General features: G+C 41.6%; 1 protein-coding gene and 1 pseudogene across 1 annotated transcript in view; one reads left to right on the top strand and one right to left on the bottom strand.

Annotated features, from left to right (window-relative positions):
• Nucleotides 1–24,595, bottom strand: part of LOC149217702 (alpha-mannosidase-like) — a 551,513-nt gene that overhangs the window by 176,929 nt on the left and 349,989 nt on the right. The window lies entirely within an intron of this gene.
• On the top strand, nt 17,697–19,011 carry LOC149217703 (ATP-dependent DNA helicase SRS2-like protein At4g25120 pseudogene; annotated as a pseudogene).

Genomic DNA, 24,595 nt, shown 5'->3' on the forward strand with positions numbered 1-24,595 from the left:
GTTCTCCCTCTATTGACCTCTGCAATGCTACAACAACTCCATGCATCTCCCACTGTTGCCTCACGTTGTCAGGGGACTCCTGCACTGCTTCATCCACATCCGTCTCTACCCACATTCACCAGTCCTGCTACTCCTCTTCAGGGCTCCCGTAACAAGGTATAATCTAAAAGGTTGGGTACCTCAAGGATCTTGCCCCTCATCGCCTATAGTCCACCTGACTACAACTCCATGTCTCCCCACTTCTTCTAAGGTGGCGCATGAGCACTCATGGCACAGTCGTCATCCTCCTCAACTCTTTCTCCGCCCTTGCTGGCGCTGCCTTGGTCTCAGAAGCCTCTTCCTTACTTTTCTTCCTCGTACACTGGTTCGCATAATGACCCAGTTCCCCACAATGGAAGCATTTGACCTTGGAGAGGTCCTTCTTTCTCCTCTCTTGTTTTCCTATAGATGCGAGAGCCGCATCTTCTTCTTCATCCTTGCTTCTGACGCCTTTTCCGCTACTCCCCGCCTTGGTCACCCGTCTGATCTCTTCTTGATGAAGAGCCGCCCATAGTTCCTCCCAATCTAGAAGGCTTGACCTGCCCAGTATGCTCTGGACAAATACCTCCCAATCCTTTGAGACTGCGTTCAATGCGGTCCTCACCATCAGTTCTCGATCCAGTGTGGCCCCTATGGAAGTTAGCTGATCATGGATCTCCTTCAATCCACCAAGGAAGACATCTAGCTGCTCTCCCTTCTGCATCTGGGATAACCGCAACTGATTTTCAAGTAACATCTTCCTCTGCACGGAAGTATGTTGGTACAATTTCTTCAGGGCCTCCCACATCTCATTTGTCATGTCCTTCTCAGCAATATGTGACACCACATGATCCTTGACCCCATCAAGGATGATGCACTTTTCCCTGGCCATTACCTCCTCATACTTCTCATTTTCAGCTGGGTCAACTAGGATCGCTATCATTTTCAAGTCGAAGTGCTTGATGTGATACCTGTCTAGAATGGACAAGATCCTGGCCTTCTAGACTACGAAGTTGGAAGCTCTTCTAGTCTATCCTGATCTCTTAGCCCATTCACTGACATATTGTTGTTCTTCTTCCGACTCCTCTGAGTCTCTTTACTTCCCTCCTAGAAGTCCTCGGTTCGACTCCCTCTGAGTCTCGATTTCCTTTCTAGAAATCCCTCCTCCTTGATCTTGCCCTGTTAGGTACTGTTCTGACCACAGTACCCAACCAGCTTCATTCCGCAAATTATCTGCAACCCCTTATACCTCAACAACTTGAAGAACTAAGCCTCTAAGCTCTGCGTAATCCCGACACCAGCAAAATCTGCACCTCCTGGCCACATCGTCAATCCTTCCTAGCTGAGAAAGATGATCGGGCACTACACAGGTCAGGTCTACTCCTCTCTGCCACTGCGGTGATCCTCCTCCTGGCTCAAATTGATGATGCAGGCACTCTGCGTCACCCCTTCCTTGCTGTTTTCTACTAGGAACAACTTTTGTCACTCGCGACAGCTGTTTTCTGTTGCAACTGCTCTGCTCGAATGATGCCTTCAGTTATCCTGTGATCTGCAACCACGCTTTGATACCATGTTGGAATTTCTAAGTTTAACCTATTAGAAATTCTTCCTATACTATCTGATTTATTTCTTCCTACTTGTTCAGTTACTTAACAAGTTATTTACCATGTAAATACTAAAAATAAATACAAGTATAGTATCAACACATACAAATCATCAACTGAAAGTAAACAAGCACACAAGTGACACCATTGTTTTTGGACTAATATCCCCGAAAAAACCCAATGCGGGAAAACGGGTGCAGCTATTCAGAGGGTTTTATTATTATGCAGTTTCAAAATACAACCTAGGTGCCAAAAATGGCTCACCCAACAAAGAATGCCCTCAACAGTGGTACCTCTCAGTTGAAGACAGATATTCCCGCTAAAACACTAGATGAATGATACCACAACAACAATGCACCTTTTGCTGCTCTACATCATAGGGACTGCGTCACCCTATCCGACTCTCCAGCTCTCAGTCTGTTCCACAAAATGCTCCCAGCGCTGCCTCTAAGGCTTGCATCAGCCTCTCTGGCCCAATGTCAGCCTCTCTGGGCTCTGCGTTAGCTTCTAGAGCCTTTGCGTCAGCCCCTGGACCCTCTGCGTCTCACACGCTAGCCTGCTCTGGCTCTGCGCAGCTCCTGACTGACTTTGCGTGGTCTCTAGCTGGCTTTGCATCCTTCTCTTGGCTTTGCACTGATCCTCTTGGTACTAACTCTACCTCTCTGCTATGTATTCACTACCTCTCAACTGCAACTCAGATCACTCGCTCAATTTCCTCAACAAACCTTGCCCCAGAAAATCGAGTTCTTGATCTCTCTTGGTGTGTTCTCCAACTGACCCTCAAACCTCCTCTTATACATTTCTCGTTGGTCCATCAACAACTGAGATTAAATCTCTAATCAATGGTTAAGATTAGATTTGTCTTGATCCATGACTTTTGGACCATTCTAACCCAGTTTTATATTAATACCCATTAATATTTTATTTTTCCTAGGTTTAGACTTAGGAACTCCATTAAAAATATTAATTATTTTAATATCTCCCAACCCGGTTAGATTCTGCCCAAACCATTTCTGGGTCTTGGAGATCTCATGTGCTTTAGCCTCTCCACCAATTTCGTAGCTAGATCACATCCAATGCGACCCCAAATCAACAGTTTCATGATCATGCAGCCGTGAGTTATGACCATAGAGGGAACTAAAGAATAAGAACGTAAGGACATCCTTGTGGACCACTTTTTGCTTTGAAGTATGTGCATTAAATATTTCCACATGGTCAATTGCGGAGCTTGGGTCACCATCAAACATGGGCATCCCACGTAGCATCCTTCCTGCGACATGATTAGGATGTTTAGGGATGCTAGCAATGTCGAAAGTGAGAAATTTATGAAAGAATGACAACCTATTTTAGGTATACATGAAACATATGTAGGAGTCGCCAAGGTGAAATTAAAGATGCCTAGAAAAATTCTTGATTCACCCTACAAGCATCGACCTTAGAGTTCAATTAAGAACTAGGGCTTTGTTCTTCCAATGGAGTCACCAATAATGATATGTCGATATGTCGATAAGGAACAAAACGCACACTTCAGTCCCCGACAATGACGCTAGAAATGTTACCACTCAAACTAGAAGGGGACCTAAAAGGGGTTCCTAAGAGGGCAACTGCTAGGTCAAGGGCAACGGTGGAGGCTTAGCCCACTATCACCACAACTAAGTCTCCATGCTCTTTACGGACTTTCACCAATGGGAGGAGTCACGGTAGTGTAGGGATCACTTTTCAAAGTAGAAGTCAATGGATAGGTGACGAGTGACTCTGAAAACCCTTTCCCAAGGATGGAGTGAAAAGTGGAACTTGCTTGCTCTTTAAGTAAGGGACTTGATCCATCAGGGGCAAGGGGTGAGGATTGGAGGGTTGATGGAGAAAAGATAGGCTTATAAAGGAGTTTCTCGATTCCTATAATCCTTGGAAACTTGGATTCCCGAGTGGTCTTTGACAAATAGTCTTTGTTCAGAAGTGGGACCACATGGGGCTAAGTGGATCCAGACCACGTTCGGGGATGGAATATAGCAACCAATGATGTTCCTATCCTAGACAAGGTGAGGGGAAAGGACCAAACAAGAATATTCACTTCAAAAGGTTGAATTGATCCTATTAAGGTCTAGCCTTGGGGATACCTAGGCAAAATTCGGTCCTAGAGCTAGGGCTTGGGATTCCCGGAGATTCCACCATCAGAATGGCCTCAAATTTGGAGGAGAGGGAGGGGACCCACCAATGCAGTAGCCTAGAGGAGATCGAAATTTTTCCTTGGCCCAATTGTCGGGAAATTGATGCCCTAGGTGACCCAATGGGGCTAGACTTGGGAAAAAGGGGAAAAATGGTAAATCAAGGTTGAGATGATCACCCTTTTATGGAACCAGTGACTAATTCACTTGGCGATATGGAGTCAAGGATGGTAATGAGTAAGAACTTGGTTTCTTGATCAAGGAGGCCCAAAAAATCAACTTCATCCAATGTTGAGAGAAAGAACAAAAAGGTGATATTCAAGCATTTATACTTCAAAGAAAACAATGCAAGCTTATCAAGACCATCTCTAGGACATTCCAATCATATAACATTGGCCCATACATTAAATTAACTAAAGCATGCTCAATTCCACATTTCGATAATGCAACAACTAGCCCTAATTTTAGTTGTATGCAAGAACAAGAATAATAACATCAAAATTTACTTACAACATTATAGTTTATATCCAACCAGCATTTCTTACACAAGACAAAGCTCCAAGACAAGATAAATAGCCCAAATCCATACGTCAAAATTCATCCATCATCCAAGATAATCCTCCAAGGAAAAATTGCGAAGTTCTCTAAAGATAGAGAGATCCCAAGTCAAGTGATGATACAAATGAACATATCTAACATCAATATATAGCCTCCTAAGGAGTTCGATTAGCCTATGGGCCCCTAATGATAAAATAATATGCAAATAATAACCCCTATTGGTGACAAGCCCACCAAACTAGCTCATAAATGTAAAAATAAGCCTTGCAATGGGCCAAATAAAAATGTATACAAGTCGTAGGGCTCTCCAAAGGCTCAATAAAATTCTGAAGTGCCATATTGAGGAATAAATTCCTTAGAACATGATGGACAAGGGGGTGGCCCCTTGTTCTCCAAGTAGTAGGCCTGTGGTGCTCTCAGTGGGTCCGAGGGCACATCAAAGACCCCATGGGTCTCCATATGAATCATATATGTCCGTAGATCCTCTATAATGGTCCAAGTGGTGGAATGAATGTTACCATGACATCGTACAAGTGTTAGGGTACATGCCAAGAGTGTAGGGCTCCTGTGGGGGGCTGTTGGGCATAGTGTACCAAGCATATCACCATCATCCCAAAAGTGGATCGCTAGTAGTCTCTAAACATCTATGAAGATTTGTGGAGTGTTTTCTGCTGCTGTGGAGGCCCATGGTTCTCCATGCACACCCTACATGTGCCAATGTGGAACTCTAGGGTTAGGATCCCATATAGGGAAGCCAAACCCAAATGGAAATCACCTGCAATCCTACATAAGATCCAATGTGTCCCTTAGGCTTCCAGTAAAATCAATCATTAAAATAATCGAGTAAAAGAGCTTACAAACCATGGATAGCAAAGTGGGCACTTCATAATGGCATGCCCTTCTGTAGTGGGCTTTGGCATGTGCTAGTGTCTCCAGGCTCCAAACAGGTTAGCCAAGTACCTTATTAGGTGGCTTCAAACCTTAGAGGGGATAGTATGTCCAAGGTACATCCTTCTAGTGGGGTTGGTCAGTGACAAATAGGTGAGATGGAATAGGGAATGAGAGGGGCAACCCTGGGCCACATAATTGGGCATAGGGGTAACTAGATAAGGGGAAGCCCACACCTGGGTCTATAATGTATAGGAGGGAGCATTCGTGGTACATGAGGTGCTTCGACCTTGATTCTTCCAACCTTTTTTTATGCCTTTTGCCTTTTATGAATTTTCTTTAATTAACTGCTCGGGGCTCAAAGGACAAGAGCATGATGTGTATAATATAGCAGTGATTACCCCTTTTGAGGTAAGGCGGTTCATTGCCTTCTAGGGGTTGGGATAATCATGGATTCCTGAATGATAAAGAAGGCTCATCTAGGGCCTATGGAACCAGGGTGATGGCCATGGATGGGGTAGAGCTCATATGTTGGATTTTACCCACGTGCTAATTATTTTGTCCTGACCAACTTTTGCATTTTGTGGTACAATTTCCGGTTAAATGTAGTTGATTATGCATTTCTCTTTTTCTTTTAATTGCTTCAACCTCCAGGCATCATTCTAGGCCTGACCCTAGGTGGGGGCAAGGGGATAGGGAGGCTAGCCCTATGTGGACCCATAATGGGAATGTGGACCCAGGTGGGAGAAATGATGAATGGGAGTATAGTGAGTGGAAAGGGAGTAATATGTGCGGGTAAAGGAGCGGGACCACACACCCAAATCAGGGTTTCCCAAGTAGTACCACCCTAGAACCAAATGGACAATAAAGGAGACCCCACGGGACTAAGATCCAAGGGTAGCAACCAAAAGAGACGAGGGGACAAGAACACAAATTAAGCCCACTCTTTCCGCCAAATCCCCCCATCAATCCATACACAGAAGTATCCATGATAAGTAAACCCAAATCTAAATTATCAAATAACAAGACATACCTTTAGATTCGGGAGGCCCACCTTCAAACATACGATCAATACAGGTGGGTGAGGGACCACATGCTTGGCTCAGGTGGCAGAGAAATGGCACAATGAGCTAGTAGGAGGCATCAAGGGGCTGTTGGCTACCAGTTGAGGCTCATCATGGAGAAAAATTTCTCCTGGGATTTCATCCACAAGGTGGTGGGTACCAGTTCCTTAAGTCTAACCTTAGGAAATCTAGTTAATTAAAGGGTATTAATTAAATCTGATGTAAATCTTCTAGAAGAAGACGAGGATCAACTCCCAATTAATCTTATCCCTTGATTATGTTTTTATCTTGGTTGTTGGTGCTCCAACGAGAGATTATAAGAAGGTGTTTGATGGGCACTTGGAGGATACACTTGTGTAGTTCAATTTCGCTAGGAAGTCGATTTCCTAAGTAGTAGTTGTGAGTTGCCAGAAGTGACTTAGTAAATTCGAAGCAGTGAGAGAGGGGTAGGGATAGTAGATCGGAGGAGAGTTTTCTAGATCCGAGGAGTGCAAGGCAGTGATAGTAGTTCAGAGAGGCAGCGCACTGCCACATAGAGGTAGCACTAAGCTTAAGAAGGAGTCTGAGATTCAACATGGAAAGTCGAGATTTAGAGCCAGAAGCCAGGGTGTGAGACCAAAGGGCTAGAGGGTTGAATTTCCAATCAGCAGGAGATCAAAGGAGGAGGTGACGAAGAGCCCAGAGGTTGTGACTCAGATCTGCGTAGGTTGACGCAGAGGCAGCATGTGGCTAGCCATCCAGAGCCTGGATCAGATTCGGATCACCAGTGACAGTGTGAGATTTTTCTCACTACCTCTTTGCCAGTATTTCTCTATATCGGATTGCCAGTTTGGGCATCTAATGATTTGTAATCGGATTACTACTCAATGTTTTAGAACTCCGACTCGGCCGAGGGTCAACTCCGACTCCGACTCGGTATCAACTCGGCCGGCTTGATTTCAATGACTCGATCATCGTAAAAAATACATTAAATATTTATTTTTTATAAAAACACATAATTTTAAAGATTTTCATTCATGTTTCCAAACACACAACATTAGAATATAGATAGAAGACAACATATGATCAAAGTAGGCTCATGAATATATCCATTATATTAAAATGGCACCCAGTGCACTGTCCAATACATACAAAATGATGATATAAAGATCAAAACAAAGCCACATAACCAAGGAGGCTAGAAATGGCCTCTACAACAAAAGTCTGTGACCAATACTACTGGCTACTGCTAGAGTTGCCAACATCATCTGGCTTAGTGTTACTTGGGAGTGGGAGCGAAAACGGGAGTGTTAGCGACACTTTTGGAAGCTCCCGGTTTGGGAGCGAATCTTGAAGGAGTTCAACAACCAATGTCACTAACATCAAGGTACATAGAGGGATTGGTGCTCTTGATTAAATACGAGTTCCATACCCTAATACATGACAAAATTCAATGGAAACATTGCAATCCCCTAATCCTGAAATCCTGAAAAACCGATAAGTCTACTGGATTTTGAATGAAATCTAAAATTATACTTTCTCCATATGAAATCCAATGAGGCCGGAACCACTCTCAAACATCCTAAGTCATTTCATGGTAATGTTAAAAATTTAAGTAAAAGGATAAAAATGAAGATTAAGGAGAATGTCACTTTTACTTTAAGAATTTAACATTACCATGAATAACATAGCCTTAGTAAGGCGATATGATCAAATACTAGGGTTTGGGAGAGGGGAACGGACCCCAAAGACCAGAAAACTAATTCATAAACCCCTTTGGAGTCCCCCACACTTAGAAAAATAAAAAAATAAAAAAAACGTGTTTTTATGGTTCACTGGTCACTGTCAGCTACTCGGCCAAGTAGTTACGGATCCGGCCAAGTCGGCTGAGTTATGACTGACTCGGCCGGGTCAGTCATAACTCGACCGACCGAACCGAATTTTCTGGTGGGTTGAATTTTTTTTTTTTTCAGCTCGAATCAACTCAGCCGAGTCAGTTCCGAGCCGGACGGATCTTAAAACAATGTTACTACTGCATAAGAATAAAACCATCAGCTGTTGCACCAATTTTCCCACATTGGGTTTTTCTAGGGACATTTTTCCAAAAGCAACAGTGTATATGTGTGTGTTCATTTCTCTCCAGTGTAGTATTTAGTTTCAGTAGTATTTTATTGTGTAGGCTGCAGTGTATGTATTTCAGTATTTGCCATAGAAAACTGCTAGTAATTTGTTCATATAATTTAACAAATAAGAGAAATATCATCAGTTTGTTGTAGTAGGAATTGGGTCACCGATTTTTCACAAAGACCACAACAATTGGAGCAGTTCTAAATAAGACTCTTCTAGGAGCAACGTCTTTAGTTAAGGATAAAGCATTGAAGGATTCAAAGTATACAAAGACAAGTCTTATGCGTTGCAAGCTCTTTTCTCTCCTTCAAGTTCTCTCAACTATAATGTTGCAGTCAATTGGACACCTAAAGACTATGAAAAGATGGGAAATATCATTGGTGCTTCTATTCTTGGACATTATAATGCTACATTAAAAGCTTGTAATCCTCTAGACTACCATGATTAGGGACTTAATCTCGGCTGTTGAGATGTCAACAAGAAAAGTATAAGAAGAGGCTTGAGGGTCACTTGGAGAACACACTAGAGTGATTAGTCATTCTATTCTCTAAAGCGGGGTTTGCTAAGAGAGATAGAATCAGTGATTGGAGAGTAGCTAAGGGGAATTGAGTACAGAGAGATAGAGAGGTAGAGATAGTGCCGGGAGAGCAACCAGAGAGACAGACGCAGGAGCAGCTAGTGCTCACACAGGGCCACACAGAGGAAGCTAAGTACTGCGCAAAGCACTAAAGAGGCTAGCGTAGCTGACACAGAGGCTCAGAGAGCTTACGCATGGCCTCCTAGGGCTGATGTAGGCCAAGATAGGCTGACGTGGGGCCAGTGTTGGGCTAGGAGAGGCTGACGTAGTCTAGATTGGGCAGACACTGGGGTTTCTGGGGCAGATTGGTGCTGAGTAGCTGCCGGAAGGATTATCTGGGGTTTCAACTAGTAGATTTGTCAGAAACTGAGAGGTATTACTACCAAGGAAATTCGCTGTTAGGTAGGCCAGTTTCGGCACCCAGATTGTACTCTAATATTGGTTAATAAGAAAACCCTCAGATAGCTGCACTGGTTTTCCCACATTAGGTTTTTCTGGGGACATTAGTCCAAAAGTAATGGTGTCATATGGTGTGTTTGTTTCTGTTTCTTTGAGTTACTGATCTATAATATGTTGAGCATGCACTAGTGTTTATTTTCAGTATTTACATTGTATATAACTTATTAAAGAAAATAACAAGTAGGTAGGAATAAATCAGATAAAGTGCATGGAGGGTTTCTAACTAAGTAAACTTAGAAACTTCAACATGGTATTAGAGGGTGATTGCAGATCACAGGAGGACTAAAAGACATCAGTCGAGCGGAGCAATAGCAGTAGATAACAGTTGTCCCAAGGTGACAAAAGTTGTTTCTCAATGTTGCCAGGAAACGTGGGTTCGGGGACGGGGACGACATTTTTTGAAACAGGGTGCGTGGGTTCGTCGGGTAATATAATAATATTAAATTTTAATAATTAAATTTTATGAATTATAAATTAATACATTATAATTAATAATATATATGAAATTTGAATTTGTATATTTTTCAACTTTAAACAAGAAAACTTTAATCATTTAAACATGCACACCATTGAACATTCAACATTCACATTGAAATTTCAAAATTTATCACCAAAAAATTGTTTAGTGTTTACATATTAATAAGAATAATGAATCATGATATATGTCCATTGTCATACTACATTCAAAATTTTCCTTAAGGCATCTTCAAACATGAACTAGGAAATTTTAAAATACTAAAATAAAAATAGCTAAAGCCTAATGAACAATGGCTTCCTCAAGCCATGTCATCAACATCCATGTCACCAACATCACCTAGATCTTCAGCTAGCATGCTCTCCAGGTAGGAATCACTCTCATCTTGAGGCTCTTGCTCATCCATAGCAATTGGAGGTAGCTCAACAAGGCCATCTGGTTGTATCTCCTTGTCCACACACATCATCAATTCGCATCCCATCATCAAATGTTAATTTGAGTGGGTTCATTCAAAGTTGACAAGATACAGGCCTAGACAAAAAGGCAAAATGTGCAGAGCAGTAATCCTACACTCACTAACCAAGTTAAGCTAATCATAGTTGATGTTTCATATTTGATATTACGCTTAAGGACATTGAGATACACGAATGGACAAAACCCTGCACAACCAAATTAAGAAATACAACACTATGGCAATTTCCAACATTTCTCACACTGATCTATTGATAAATGTCAAATTACGAAATAAAATAAAAGACACCAACCACAGGGAGCCACAATACAAAAAAGGTCACCACACAGGGAAACAAAATATACATAGATGATAGAATGCTTCACAGAAGAAACATATGCAACCTCCAAGAACACACCTGAACAACAATGTCTCTGCCCGATGTCTCCCCTGCATAAACACCGACTCAAACTGGCTGACGTCTCCCTTGCGCAAACAACGTCCTCTACCAACCATTGGTAATGGAACGCCTAATGCCTAACACCACTAGCGCTCTGTCCATCTAAAGGTGTCGTCGAATCTGTGCACTACCGCTGAAAATGGGTAAATCGGAATAGCTCAACCAAAAACAAAAATGAAATTCGATGATTGTGGGTTAGTTAAAAGTTTAGGTTTTAACTTTTAAGTTTTTGACATTCGTTAATAATAAATATCATATTATTAGTTTTTAAATTTGAAATTAAAAAAATTATTTGAAAATTAAATTTTTAATATAATTTCTTTTCTGAAGAACCTAAAGAACTCGAAGAACCCAAAGAACATGTTAAAGGAAAAGAACCCAAATTTTTTTTTTGGAGAACCCGGTTCTTATGGGTTCTTCTGAGAAGAAACCGTACCTGAATCCGGCACTTAGGGACGAGAACCCGGGACGGGTTCGAGAACCCCACCCTCGGGTTCGGGAACCCATGCAACATAGTTGTTTCTAGTAGCGCAGAAGCCAAGGAGTGTGACGCAGAGCTAGCCAGGGCCACACAGAGGAAGCCGGGAGCTACATAGAGCTTCAGTGAGGCTAGCGTTGCTGACGCAGAGGGCTAACGTTGGGCATCCCAGGGTTGACGCAGACCCATCCGGGGTGACGCAGGGCCAACGTGAAGCAAAGCAGGGCTGACACAGTCCACAGATAAGCAGTTGCTGGAGTCTAGAAGGCTGCAGGAATATTGCAAAGTGGAGTTGGTGAGGTACTATAGTTAGAACAGTACCTGACAGAGTAGGGCCAGAGGAGTTGTTATCGAGGGTTTCTAGCTGAGGAACCCGGATCAATAGTGCAGTTGCAGAAGACGATCAGAGTAGGGGGCATCTCAACAAGCGGCAGAAGGATTTCCAGGAGGGAAATTAGGACTTAGAGGGAGTCCAAAAAAGAAACTCTAGACGAACGGACGGTTTGTGAGATATCGACTGCCCTAGTTTGAAGGAAGCTGCTGAAACTGAAGCTGCAACTGCAGAAGTGAAGTTTGACCTACGTGGACCAAAAGAGCTCCTCATCTGAACTGCATTGTAGGTTCATTTGAACCTCCTCTGAAGGCTGCAACTTTTGGTGGTGGAATCAAGTCGATCCGACAGACGGTTTGCGAGATATCAACTGCCCTAGTTTGAAGGAAGCTGCTGAAACTAACGCTGCAACTGCAGAAGTGACATTTGACCTACGTGGACTAGAAGATCTCCTCATCTAAACTGCATTGTAGGTTCATCTGAACCTCTTCTGAAGGCTGCAACTTTTGGTGGTGGAACAAGCCAATCCAATGGTCGGTTTGTGAGATATCGACTGCCCTAGTTTTGATGATGAAGTCGGTAACGCTGATGCTGCTGATCTAGGGTTTGCTACAGCTGATATAAATTAGATTTATTGTACTATTACTCTCTGCTGAATTATTGAAGATAAAAGAAGATTTGATCAAAGGGTTTCCCCACACATTTTGGGGTTTGTCCCTGGCTAGCTGCCACATCTTGTGTCTCTTGTCTTGGCTTGTTTTCTGTCGATCGTTTAATGTTATATCTGCACTTTACTTTATGTACATGTGATTGCTAATCTGTGGAATATAATAAGAAAAAGAAGTAAATTGTTATAAGCATAGAACATACCATAACATGGTATTAGAGCTGAGGTGAAGACAAAACCCGAGCAAGAGCAAGAGCAATCACTGAAGAGAAGATTGGCAATGCTATCCTAAAAGAACTATGGGGTCCTCATCACTCCTTCCTGCCGAAGACAAGCTCTATGAGAAAGCTGACTATCACGGATGGAATATGTCTATCGATCGAACCCTAGAAGATCAAGGAGCACTGGACCATGTAAGAGGCAATATTGTTGAGACTCCATCAAATGCATCCACTGCTGCCTGGAACAAATGGAAAAATGGAGAAGTCAAAACAAAGAAGATCATCTGGGACTCTATCGACAAGCACTTGGTGGCCTACATCTTCGAACTTGACACCTCCAAGGAAATCTACGATAGACTGGTGAGTTTATTTAAAGTCAATGATGCAAATCAAGTTTTGTTTCTTAGAAATAAGCTGAAGGAAATCAAGAAGGGTAAAGATGAGAGTATGCAAGCATACTTCTTAAGAATCACTGAGATCAAGAATGATCTCCTATCTATTGGGGAAACTATTATTGACAGGGAAATGGCACTCACAACTCTTAGAGGATTACCATCCGAATGGTACGTGTTTAGGACTACTCTTCTGAACAATAATATAATTCCTGGTTTCGAGGAATTAATGGCTAGATTCATTCAAGAAGAAACAAGGGTAGAATAGCAAGAAATGCCCATGCCTAAAGGTCCTCTTGCTGCCTTTTATTCTCATGCTAAGAAAAGAAATAATTCCAGGACTAAATCAAAAGGAAAGGCTGGACCTAAGGGTGGAAGAAGAGGACGATGTTACATCTGCGATAAAACAGGTCACTATGCAAGGGAGTGCCCTGATAGAAAGGACTCACACCAGGACGATGATCAAAATCCCTCTGATGGCAAATCAAAGGAATGACAAATTCAATAGCAAAGGTAAGAGGAGAGCTGGGGATCATGGAAGAGGACAACCATTAAAGAAGGCTAGAAATTCTAGGATGTATTAAATGCACCTAACCTCAAAAAGAACCCGGTATCCATCTCGGCAATGGAAGACAAAGGCTACAAGGTAACCTTCAGCGATGGAAAGTCTGCAAGGTGTCATGTCTTGTGACACAACTCTTCAGTTCAAACTTTGGCATCGGAGGTTTGCCCACCTTCATTACAAAGCTCTATGCGATGTAAGACAAATGGTGACAGAGATGCCCGAATTCCGAGGAGAGAAAGAAGGTGTATGTCCAGGATGTGCCGAAGGAAAGCTCAAAAGAGGACCATTCCCCTCAAGCCATAGCAAGACCTTTGATATATTATAGTTGGTTGACTCAGGCATATCTGAAGCTGGCATTAAGAAGGAGACTACTACACCACATACTCCTGAGCAGAATGGTGTGGCGGAAAGGAATAACCATACGATTGTGGAAGCTGTCTCTATGGGTAGATGTGTAACAATGCCTGATGTGGAGGAACCCATGGATCCTATTTATCCACTTGAGCCTTCCTCTTCTAGGAAGAGGCCTTCATGGCTTAGGGGGATACTTGATGATTCTGAAGGACATGCTGCACCCCAAGGAACCTTCCGTGAAAGTAAGAAACCTAACAGGTATCAAGGATACCTGACCATCATGAGCACGATCATACAAAATGAGCCTTCATCATTCTCAAATGCCGTCAAGCATCAAGTATGGAAGGATGCTATGACCAAAGAATATGAGTCTATTATGGAGAATGATGTCTAGGAAGTAGTTCCTAGACCCCAGGACAAGACAATTGTTACTTCAAAATGGCTTTACAAGATAAAGCTGCAGCAGATGGAAGTACGGAATAGTATAAGGCTCGTTTTGTTGCTCGCGGTTTCTCCCAGAAGGAAGGTATAGACTATGATGTGATATTTTCACTTGTTGTCAGATATATGACCATTCGCTTGATCATAGCCCTTGTGGCTTCACAAGGATGGAACCTACATCAGATGGATGTCAAGACCGCATTCTTGCACGGTTCGATCAAAGAAGAGGTCTATGTGGAGCAACCTGAAGGATTTGAGATTTATGATTGAAAATCTCACGTATGCAGGCTGAAGAAGGCTCTCTATGGGCTGAAGCAAGCACCCCGAGCATGGTATGAGAGGATCGATAGCTACTTGATGAAGCTGGGATTCACTAGGAGTGAAGCTGATCCTAACCTTTACCTTAAGGTTGAAGATGACAAGCCTCTCATACTGGTGTTGTATGTGGATGACCTCTTTCTAACAGGTGCATACCCTCTCATTCACAAAAGTAAGAGGGAGTTGGCTTTTGAATTTGAAATGAAGAACCAAGGACTTGAAGTGTGGCAGAAGCCAAGGGAAATTGTCCTATCTCAAGGAAAATATGTGGTGAAGATTCTGAAAAGATTTGGTATGATGGACTGCAAGCCTGTGATTACCTCGAGGATCTTAACTTTCAGAAGTTATATGGTAGTGATGTCGGACCAGATTTGGGAAATGCCTCTGAGTTTCAAAAACTCATTCGCGTTGATGTTCTTGGTGAACCTCTGTCCGAACATATGTTTTGCAGTTAGCATTGTGAGCTCATATTTGGTTGAGCCTCACTAGATTGGTGCCAAGAATCTTCTGAGATGTCTTCAGGACACAATCTCTCATGGATTGAGATACATTACCAGAAATATGAAACTGCATGATTATTCGAATGCTGATTAGGCAAGTAGTGTGGAGGATCACTGGAGCACTTTTAGTGTTGTTTCTCTTTGAATTCTACTTCGATATAATGGATGAGCAGGAAGCAGAAGTCAGTTGCCATAAGCACCGGCGAGAACAGATACATATCTACGAGTATGATCTCATATGAAGCTGCCTGGTTGGGGAAGCTCTTCAATAAGCTGTTTGAACACATACCACTGTGATTCTCTGTAACAACCAGAGGTGGGATTTGACTATTGAGGAATCCCATATTCGTCGATTGCTCCAGCAGATAGACATCATCAAAGATATGGTAAGTCGATGAGCAAAGAGGCTCCATTGCATTAAGATGATGTACAGGTCGATACACCTTGTCAAAGCCCCAAGGAAAGATCCAATCTATGATTTTCCCAAACGACTTGGAGTCGTCAAGAAACCCTTGTACAAGGGTCCTGCATGTTGCATAAATTGAGCTCTGGGAGCTCTGAGGGCTTGCGGTTCTTACTAGAGCAACATACGACCACAGGGTGACTCACCCTCCCCTGGTGTTGCGCACTGGAACAAGATGATTCGCTCTCCTATGTAGCAGGATGATTAGTTCTCCTGTGAGGCCTGGATTGATGTGTTCTCCATGGCGATTGTAGCAGGATTGATGTGTTCTCCTGTTTGGCTTGGATTGATGTGTTCTCCATGGCAGCCTGGATTGATGAATTCTCCATGGCGATTGTAGCAGGATTAATGTGTTCTCCTGTGAGGCCTGGATTGATGTGTTCTCCTGTGAGGGCTAGATTGATGTGTTCTCAGTGGCGGCCTGGATTAATGTGTTCTCCATGGCAATTGTAGCAGGATTGATGTGTTCTCCTGTGAGGATAGGATTGATTAGTTCTCCTATCGAGGCATCCTACCCATGCAGTCTGGGACGCATGGGAAGTACCTCTCATCTGATCAATTTACAGGGAAATGAAGATAGGGACCATAGTAGACCGATGGAAGCATCGTTGTATCTATCATACTCCCTATGCTAGGATGAGCTCCATTGATCTGGGATCAATGATACTGGTCTGGGACCTGTGGTACGCACTCTAAGACTGACTTTGAGTCAGTGGAGGATTTTACTAGTCTAGGACCAGTGGTAGGAGTTGTACTCACTATGACGCTGACTTCGGGTTGGTTGAGACTGGTCTGGAACCAATGATACATACTCTGAGACTGACTTTGAGTCAATATGATACATCCTCTATCATTTCTTCTTTTTCATAATTCAGACAAAAGCAGAGCAGAACAAAACAAAGCAGAGCAGAGCAAAACAGAACAAAGTAGAGCAGAGCCGTACAGATCAATATAGGGCAGAACAAGACAAAGCAGAACAGGCAGAATAGAGAAGAGTAGGGCAAGGGTCAGGCTGTACAAGGCAGTGTATTTGATGGATGAATAGTAGCGACCGATAGACAGATTGCAGATGAAGTTCTCCCTAGTTGAGAGGGAGTGTTAAAATTGGAAACTAGGGCCAAAATTCATGTGGCTCATCTTATTCATGGCTAATAATATGTTCATTAGATTCCTCTCGTCGAGAGGTGTAGGATTGATCTAAAGATCATCCAATTCCGATAAGTATTCATGGAGATATGAATTTATTTTGATTATGGAACTATTATCAAGCCGACCTACAACTCATGTAGGCTCTGAAGCCCAACAGTCGCATCTATTCAAACATCAACAGTTGTGTATAAATACAGGAGGACTTTTCCTCATTTGCATTCACTCATCTCATCACATCTCTCTCTCTCTACTGTGCAGAAAAGAGTCTCTTCTCTACTGCGCAGAAAAGGGTCTCTCTCTCACACATGTGAAGCCGGAAGCTGCTGAAACTGAAGCTGCAACTGCAAATCCAACTTTGACCAGCATGTACCATCAAACCTCCTCTTCTGATCTGTGTTGTAGGTTCATCTGAACCTCCTTTGAAGGCTGCAACTTTTGGTTGTGGAATCAAGTCGATCCGAGAGACGGTTTGTGAGATATCGATTGCCCTAGTTTGAAGGAAGCTGCTGAAACTGAAGCTGCAACTGCAGAAGTGAAGTTTGACCTGTGTGGACCAGAAGATCTCCTCATCTGAACTGTGTTGTAGGTTCATTTGAACCTCCTCTGAAGGCTGCAACTTTTGGTGGTGGAATCAAGTTGATTCAACGAACAGTTTGTGAGATATCAACTGCCCTAGTTTTGATGATGAAGCCGCTAATGTTGATGCTACTGATCTAGGGTTTGCTACTGCTGATATAAATCAGATTTATTTTACTATTTCTCTCTGCTGAATTATTGAAGATAAAAGAAGATTTGATCAAACAGTTTCCCCACACATTGTGGGGTTTGTCCCTGGCTAGCCGCCACATCTTGTGTCTCTTGTCTTGGCTTGTTTTCTGTCGATCGTTTAATGTTCTATCTGCACTTTATTTTATGTACATGTTCTTGCTAATCTGTGGAATATAATAAGAAAAAGAAATAAACTATTATAAGCATAGAACATACCCTAACTTAACATTTCTGCTTTTGATTCATTTTGGAAAGACTTCCCTTCTCATAAAGAGGTTAGCTTGCATCAAAATTATCGTTCAACGCAATGTATTGTTAAGGCCACATCTTTTCTTATTGGAAACAATGTAAAACGCTTCCCCTCAAAGCACATTTTGACAGGTGTGTGTCTGGTGATAGAATTATTATAAGAGAATGTCGAAATGAGGATGCCCAATGTGCATTTGTTGTTGATAATATCTTGATGGTTACCTTGGTGAACTCTAAAGGAGAATGCTCGTTTGCCAACATAGCCATCCTATATTGTCGACAAGTCTCAGGAAATTCATTCCAGTCAATTCTACGTGATTGAAAGATTCCATTTAATTTAAATGGTTTGGATTCTTATTAGAAAAAGGTAATCAAAGTTGTGATCTCAATGCTTCAAACTACATTGGCTATGGGTGTAGATGACTCGTGTCTTTGTGTCTTCAAAGCACTGTTATCCTAGTTATAAGGAAGAGAAGGAAATTGTTGTTAATATGTGGAGAAGCTTGCAAACAGTACAAAATGTGGATTTTTGATGCCCGCTTGTGAAATCTTTATAGCAAAGGTTTTAGGCACTTTCAACAGGTGGCAACTTGCCCAAGGCCACAGAGTGCTCTTTAGTATTGACACCATTTATAAGCCTGTATGCAAGGAATGATCTTTGTTAGCTATTCTAACTTCAGCTATTAAATTTATACCTTAGAAATTTCTATTTGAGAAGCATGCTATCATCGATGAAGACAATGAAAAGCTTTTGAATGAAGAGGATGATCCTAGATCGGTTCTTGAGTACCTTCGAGATGATGTTTCTGATTTCCTATGCAATCATTTAAATTCCATGGGCACAAATGAGAAGGGTACAAACATAGATGATCAAGGTGGATGTGTGACAGTGCTTAAAGTCTTTCTTGATTATCTATCTACAAGGGAAATGGAGAACTCCAGATGTCTAAGAGTACACAATCAAAATTCTGGCACTTTGACCACAATACATCAGTCTAAAGGCTTGGAATGGGACACCGTGTTCATTGTAAATACTAATGATTCAAAGATACCCTTACTTCATGAATCAATGGGCTTTGTAAAAAATGGTGGATCCTCCCTTGAGGAAGAGAGACGACAATTCTATGTGGAAATGAATCGAACTCGGGAAAATTTGTACATTTCCTATGTAGTAATGGATTCTAATTGGAAGTTGCTTCAACCATCTCGTTTTTGAAGGAATTTCCTAGCCATCTTATTGATATCCTGGCTGACTCATTGAGTTCAAGAGGACAAGGAAAATATGGATAAATAGGATGTTAAAATTAGCAACTAGGGCCAAACTTCATGTGGGTCATCTTATTCATGGCTGATAATATGTTCATTAGATTCCTCTCGTTGAGAGGTGTAGGATTGATCTAAAGATCATCCGATTCTAATAAGTGTTCATGGAGATATGAATTTATTTTGATTATGGAACTATTATCAAGCCGACCTACAACTCATGTAGGCTCAAAAGCCCAACAGTCGCATCTACTCAAACATCAACAGTTGTGTATAAATACAGGAGGACTTTTCCTCATTTGCACTCACTCATCTCATCACATCTCTCTCTCTCTACTGCACAAAAAAGAGTCTCTTCTCTACTTCGCAGAAAAGGGTCTCTCTCTAAACATGTGAAGCCGGAAGCTGTTGAAACTGAAGCTGCAACTGCAGATCCAAACTTTGACCAGCGTGGACCATCAAATATCCTCTTCTAATCTGCGTTATAGGTTCATCTGAACCTCATCTGAAGGCTGCAACTTTTGGTGGTGGAATCAAGTCGATCCAACGGACGGTTTGTGAGATATCGACTGCCCTAGTTTGAAGGAAGCTGTTGAAACTGACGCTGCAACTGCAGAAGTGAAGTTTGGCTGGTGTGGACCAGAAGAGCTCCTCATCTGAACTGCTTTGTAGGTTCATTTGAACCTCCTCTGAAAGCTGCAACTTTTGGTGGTGGAATCAAGTCGATCCGACATACGGTTTGCGAGATATCGACTGCCCTAGTTTGAAGGAAGCTGCTGAAACTGACACTGCAACTGCAGAAGTGACGTTTGACCTACGTGGACCAGAAGATCTCCTCATCTAAACTGCGTTGTAGGTTCATCTAAACCTCTTCTGAAGGCTGCAACTTTTGGTGGTGGAACAAGCCAATCCAATGGTCGGTTTGTGAGATATCGACTACCCTAGTTTTGATGATGAAGCCGGTAACGCTGATGCTGCTGATCTAGGGTTTGCTACAGCTGATATAAATTAGATTTATTGTACTATTCCTCTCTGCTGAATTATTGAAGATAAAAGAAGATTTGATCAAAGGGTTTCCCCACACATTGTGGGGTTTGTCCCTAGCTAGTTGCCACATCTTGTGTCTCTTGTCTTGGCTTGTTTTCTGTCGATCGTTTAATGTTATATCTACACTTTACTTTATGTACATGTGATTGCTAATCTGTGAAATATAATAAGAAAAAGAAGTAAATTGTTATAAGCATAGAACATACCATAACATGGTATTAGAGCTGAGGTGAAGACAAAACCCGAGCAAGAGCAAGAGAAATCACTGAAGAGAAGATTGGCAAGGCTATCCTAAAAGAACTATGGGGTCCTCATCACTCCTTCCTGCCGAAGACAAGCTCCGTGAGAAAGCTGACTATCACGGATGGAATATGTCTATCAATCAAACCCTAGAAGATCAAGGAGTGTTGGACCATGTAAGAGGCAATATTGTTGAGCCTCCATCAAATGCATCCACTGCTGCCTGGAACAAAGGGAAAAATGGAGAAGTCAAAACAAAGAAGATCATCCGGGACTCTATCGACAAGCACTTGGTGGCCTACATCTTTGAACTTGACACCTCCAAGGAAATCTATGATAGACTGGTGAGTTTATTTAAAGTCAATGATGCAAATCAAGTTTTGTTTCTTAGAAATAAGCTGAGGGAAATCAAGAAGGGTAAAGATGAGAGTATGCAAGCATACTTCTTAAGAATCACCGAGATCAAGAACGATCTCCTATCTATTGGGGAAACTATTACTGACAGGGAAATGGCACTCACAACTCTTAGAGGATTACCATCCGAATGGTACGTGTTCAGGACTACTCTTCTGAACAATAATATAATTCCTGGTTTCAAGGAATTAATGGCTAGATGCATTTAAGAAGAAACAAGGGTAGAATAGCAAGAAATGCCCATGCCTAAAGGTCCTCCTGCTGCCTTTTATTCTCATGCTAAGAAAAGAAATAATTCCGGGACTAAATCAAAAGGAAAGGCTGGACCTAAGGGTGGAAGAAAAGGACGATGTTACATCTGCGATAAAACAGGTCACTATGCAAGGGAGTGCCCTGATAGAAAGGACTCACACCGGGATGATGATCAAAATCCCTTTGATGGCAATCAAAGGAATGATAAATTCAATAGCAAAGGTAAGAGGAGAGCTGGGAATCAAGGAAGAGGACAACCATTCAAGAAGGCTAGAAATTTCCAGGATGTATTAAATGCACGTGACCTCAAAAAGAACCTGGTGTCCATCTCAGCAATGGAAGTCAGTGATGGCAAGGTACATATATGGAAAAATAATGTTAAAGATACCTTTACTCTTGGGTTTCATGTTGATTCATTATATCAGGTCGATGGAATTCTGCTAGGTGTCATGTCTTATGACACATCTCTTCAGTCCGAACTTTGGCATTGGAGGTTTGCCCCCCTTCATTATAAAGCTCTACTCAGTGTAAGACAAATGGTGACAAGGATGCCCGAATTCCGAGTAGAGAAAGAAGGTGTATGTCCAGGATGTGCCGAAGGAAAGTTCAAACGGGGACCATTCCCCTCAAGCCAAAGCAAGACCTCCGATATATTACAGTTGGTTCACTCAGGCATATCTGAGGCTGGCATTAAGAGGGAGACTACTACACCACATACTCCTGAGCAAAATGGTGTGGCGGAAAGGAAGAACCGTACGATTGTGGAAGTTGTCTCTATGGGTAGATGATGTAACAATGCCTAATGTGGAGGAACCCATGGATCCTATTTATCCACCTGAGCTTTCCTCTTTTAGGAAGAGGCCTTCATGGCTTAGGGGGATACTTGATGATGCTGAAGGACATGCTGCACCCCAAGGAACCTTTCGTGAATGTAAGAAACCTAACAGGTATCAGGGATACTTGACCATCATGAGCACGATCATACAAAATGAGCCTTCATCATTCTCAGATGCCGTCAAGCATCAAGTATGGAAGGATTCTATGACCAAAGAATATGAGTCTATTATGGAGAATGATGTCTGGGAAGTAGTTCCCAGACACTAGGACAAGACAATTGTTACTTCAAAATGGATTTACGAGATAAAGCTACAACAGATGGAAGTATGGAATAGTATAAGGCTCGTTTTGTTGCTCGTGGTTTCTCCCAGAAGTAAGGTATAGACTATGATGTGATATTTGCACCTGTTGCCAGGTATACGACCATCCACTTGATCATAGCCCTTGTGGCTTCACAAAGATGGAACCTACATCAGATGGATGTCAAGACCTCGTTCTTGCACGATTCGATCAAATAAGAGGTCTATGTGGAGCAACCCGAAGGATTTGAGATTTATGATTGAAAATCTCATGTATGCAGGTTGAAGAAGGCTCTCTATGGGCTGAAGCAAGCACCCCGAGCATGGTATGAGAGGATTGATGTAAAGTACCATCTTTGATTCTATAAAATATTTACTGAACTGTTTTATCTATTTTAAGTTGTCTATCTATTTTAAACAGAGTATGGAACTTTAAAAATTTATGTTCTAATTTATGCATAAACTTCACATAGCTAATTTCTTCAATTAATGAAAAGTACTTACTTGGTCTGCTGTGAATGTCTCTGCAGTTCTACTGTAAATGTCTGCTGCGGATGAGAATGTTTCAGAACCCTTCTAGTTTGCTCCTGTTTACCAAAAGACCGAAACCACCCAGCGAGACTGAGCAGAACCTCGCTACTCAATCTAGTAAGCTTCTCAGTTGAAGCAGACTGTTTCCCCCGTGCCCAGAACCTCAGAACAATCAGCGCTCTTCTTTCCTGTGAATTATTTCAGTTTATGATCCTCCTCCTCCTTCCCTTCTTTCATTTTTTTCTCCCCCCCTTTGTTAAATTCTTCCCTCTAGTTTATAAACTGATTCTTGGCGGTGGCCGTCCTTCCTCAACACTCACCGCTTCAGTTCCTCACGACACCCTTCCCATGTCGTGTCATGTGTATTCCTTTTTAAAAATATATTGATTTTTAATTAACATTCCTTTTCTGATTTTATTTTATTAAAATACTTTATCATTCGTATTTTTATTATTTTATTAGTTTGGTTAATATAATTTATTTAATATTATTTTATAAATAGGTCGTTACAATGCACCTCCTCTTCAGAAAACTTCATCCCGAAGTTAGATTTTTACGTTATATGAATATTCATGATCGTGATTAGTACATTTTGGATTATGTATTGAGGTTAAATTCTTACTTAATGTGAGGGTATTACAAATTTTGGTGTTTTGAATACTTTAGGTTTACAATTTTAATGATCATGTTTTATTTCATTAGGTTCCCAACTATTACAAAATCATCCTATCCTTCTTAATCTCTTCTGCTCCCATCCTATCCATCCACTACTGGAGTATGCCATGGCGTCAGTTATACTGACCTAACCATTCATAAACTCTAAGGATGACAGCGTCGGCTATACCCCCTGATTCCCAATAGGCATCCGGCAGTCATCATCACACGTCTAGGGGAGCGTGACTCGCACAGTCCTCCCATGACTCCAGGGTTCGGAGGATAAATAGTGGGCAACACCTCCACCCCTTTTCAAATAGAATTAGAGTTAATACCTTATCATAGAATCTCTTTAAGCCTTAATTGTTCTGAGGTTCTGTCATCACGTGGTCATTTTGGTAACGGGTATTATCTGCAATCATAAACACTTGTCCATGCATTTATAAAATGTGCATTAACATATTCAAAAGCAACTAGCTTATGTATAATTCACACATGTCAACTACAGTATAACATACTTTGCCATATTCTACTCATGTCATTGAATTTCATTTTAAAATGTAATTATTCGTTGATTTCTATCTTATCAATCACATTGATACATATAAATAAAACATAGTTATAATATCTTAATTCCCATTAGAAGCAAAATCACATAAATATTTTAAACTTTACTATGACATCTATAATTTAGTAAGATCAATAACATATTACATCTTGGTATCCATGTACCAGCAGAATTTAAACAGGTATTATGTGATAAAAAGTCACATTTATATATGATCGTTCAAAATGGTTCTGAGCTTCTGATTTACAGCAAAGTAAATATATACAAAACATAGTTTAAAGTTCTTCAAAATTGACATAGATCAGGGTATTTTTGACATATGTACTCTGTATCTTCCCAAGTAGTTGATCCAGGGCTATACTTGTCCCGTTGGACCTTAACTTGGTCTACTAGACGATTTCTGAGTTTTCGAACTCTACGTTCCAGTATACGTAATGGCTCGACCAATAGGATTCCTTCGTCCAAAACCTGCAGTTCCTTCCATTGAAGGTTATGAGATTGATTAGCTATATAATGTCTTAATACAGATACATGAAATACATTATGAATTTTATGCAAGTGAGGTGGCAGTGCAAGACGATAGGTGACAGGTCCAACTCTTTCCATGACTTTAAATGGTCCACTAAATCGGGGTGACAACTTTGTCCCTTTTCCGAATCGAATAGTACTCTTATTTGGTTTGATGCGAATGAAAACCTGATCCCCTACTTCATACTTCTTATCAGTTATGTGAGCATCAGCGTAACTCTTTTGTCTATCCTGTGCTTCC

Source organism: Pinus tabuliformis, chromosome 1_1 (genome assembly GCF_031772625.1).
Source record: "Pinus tabuliformis cultivar Carrire ecotype Pingquan chromosome 1_1, CPIR1, whole genome shotgun sequence".
In the NCBI taxonomy this organism is placed as follows: domain Eukaryota; kingdom Viridiplantae; phylum Streptophyta; class Pinopsida; order Pinales; family Pinaceae; genus Pinus; species Pinus tabuliformis.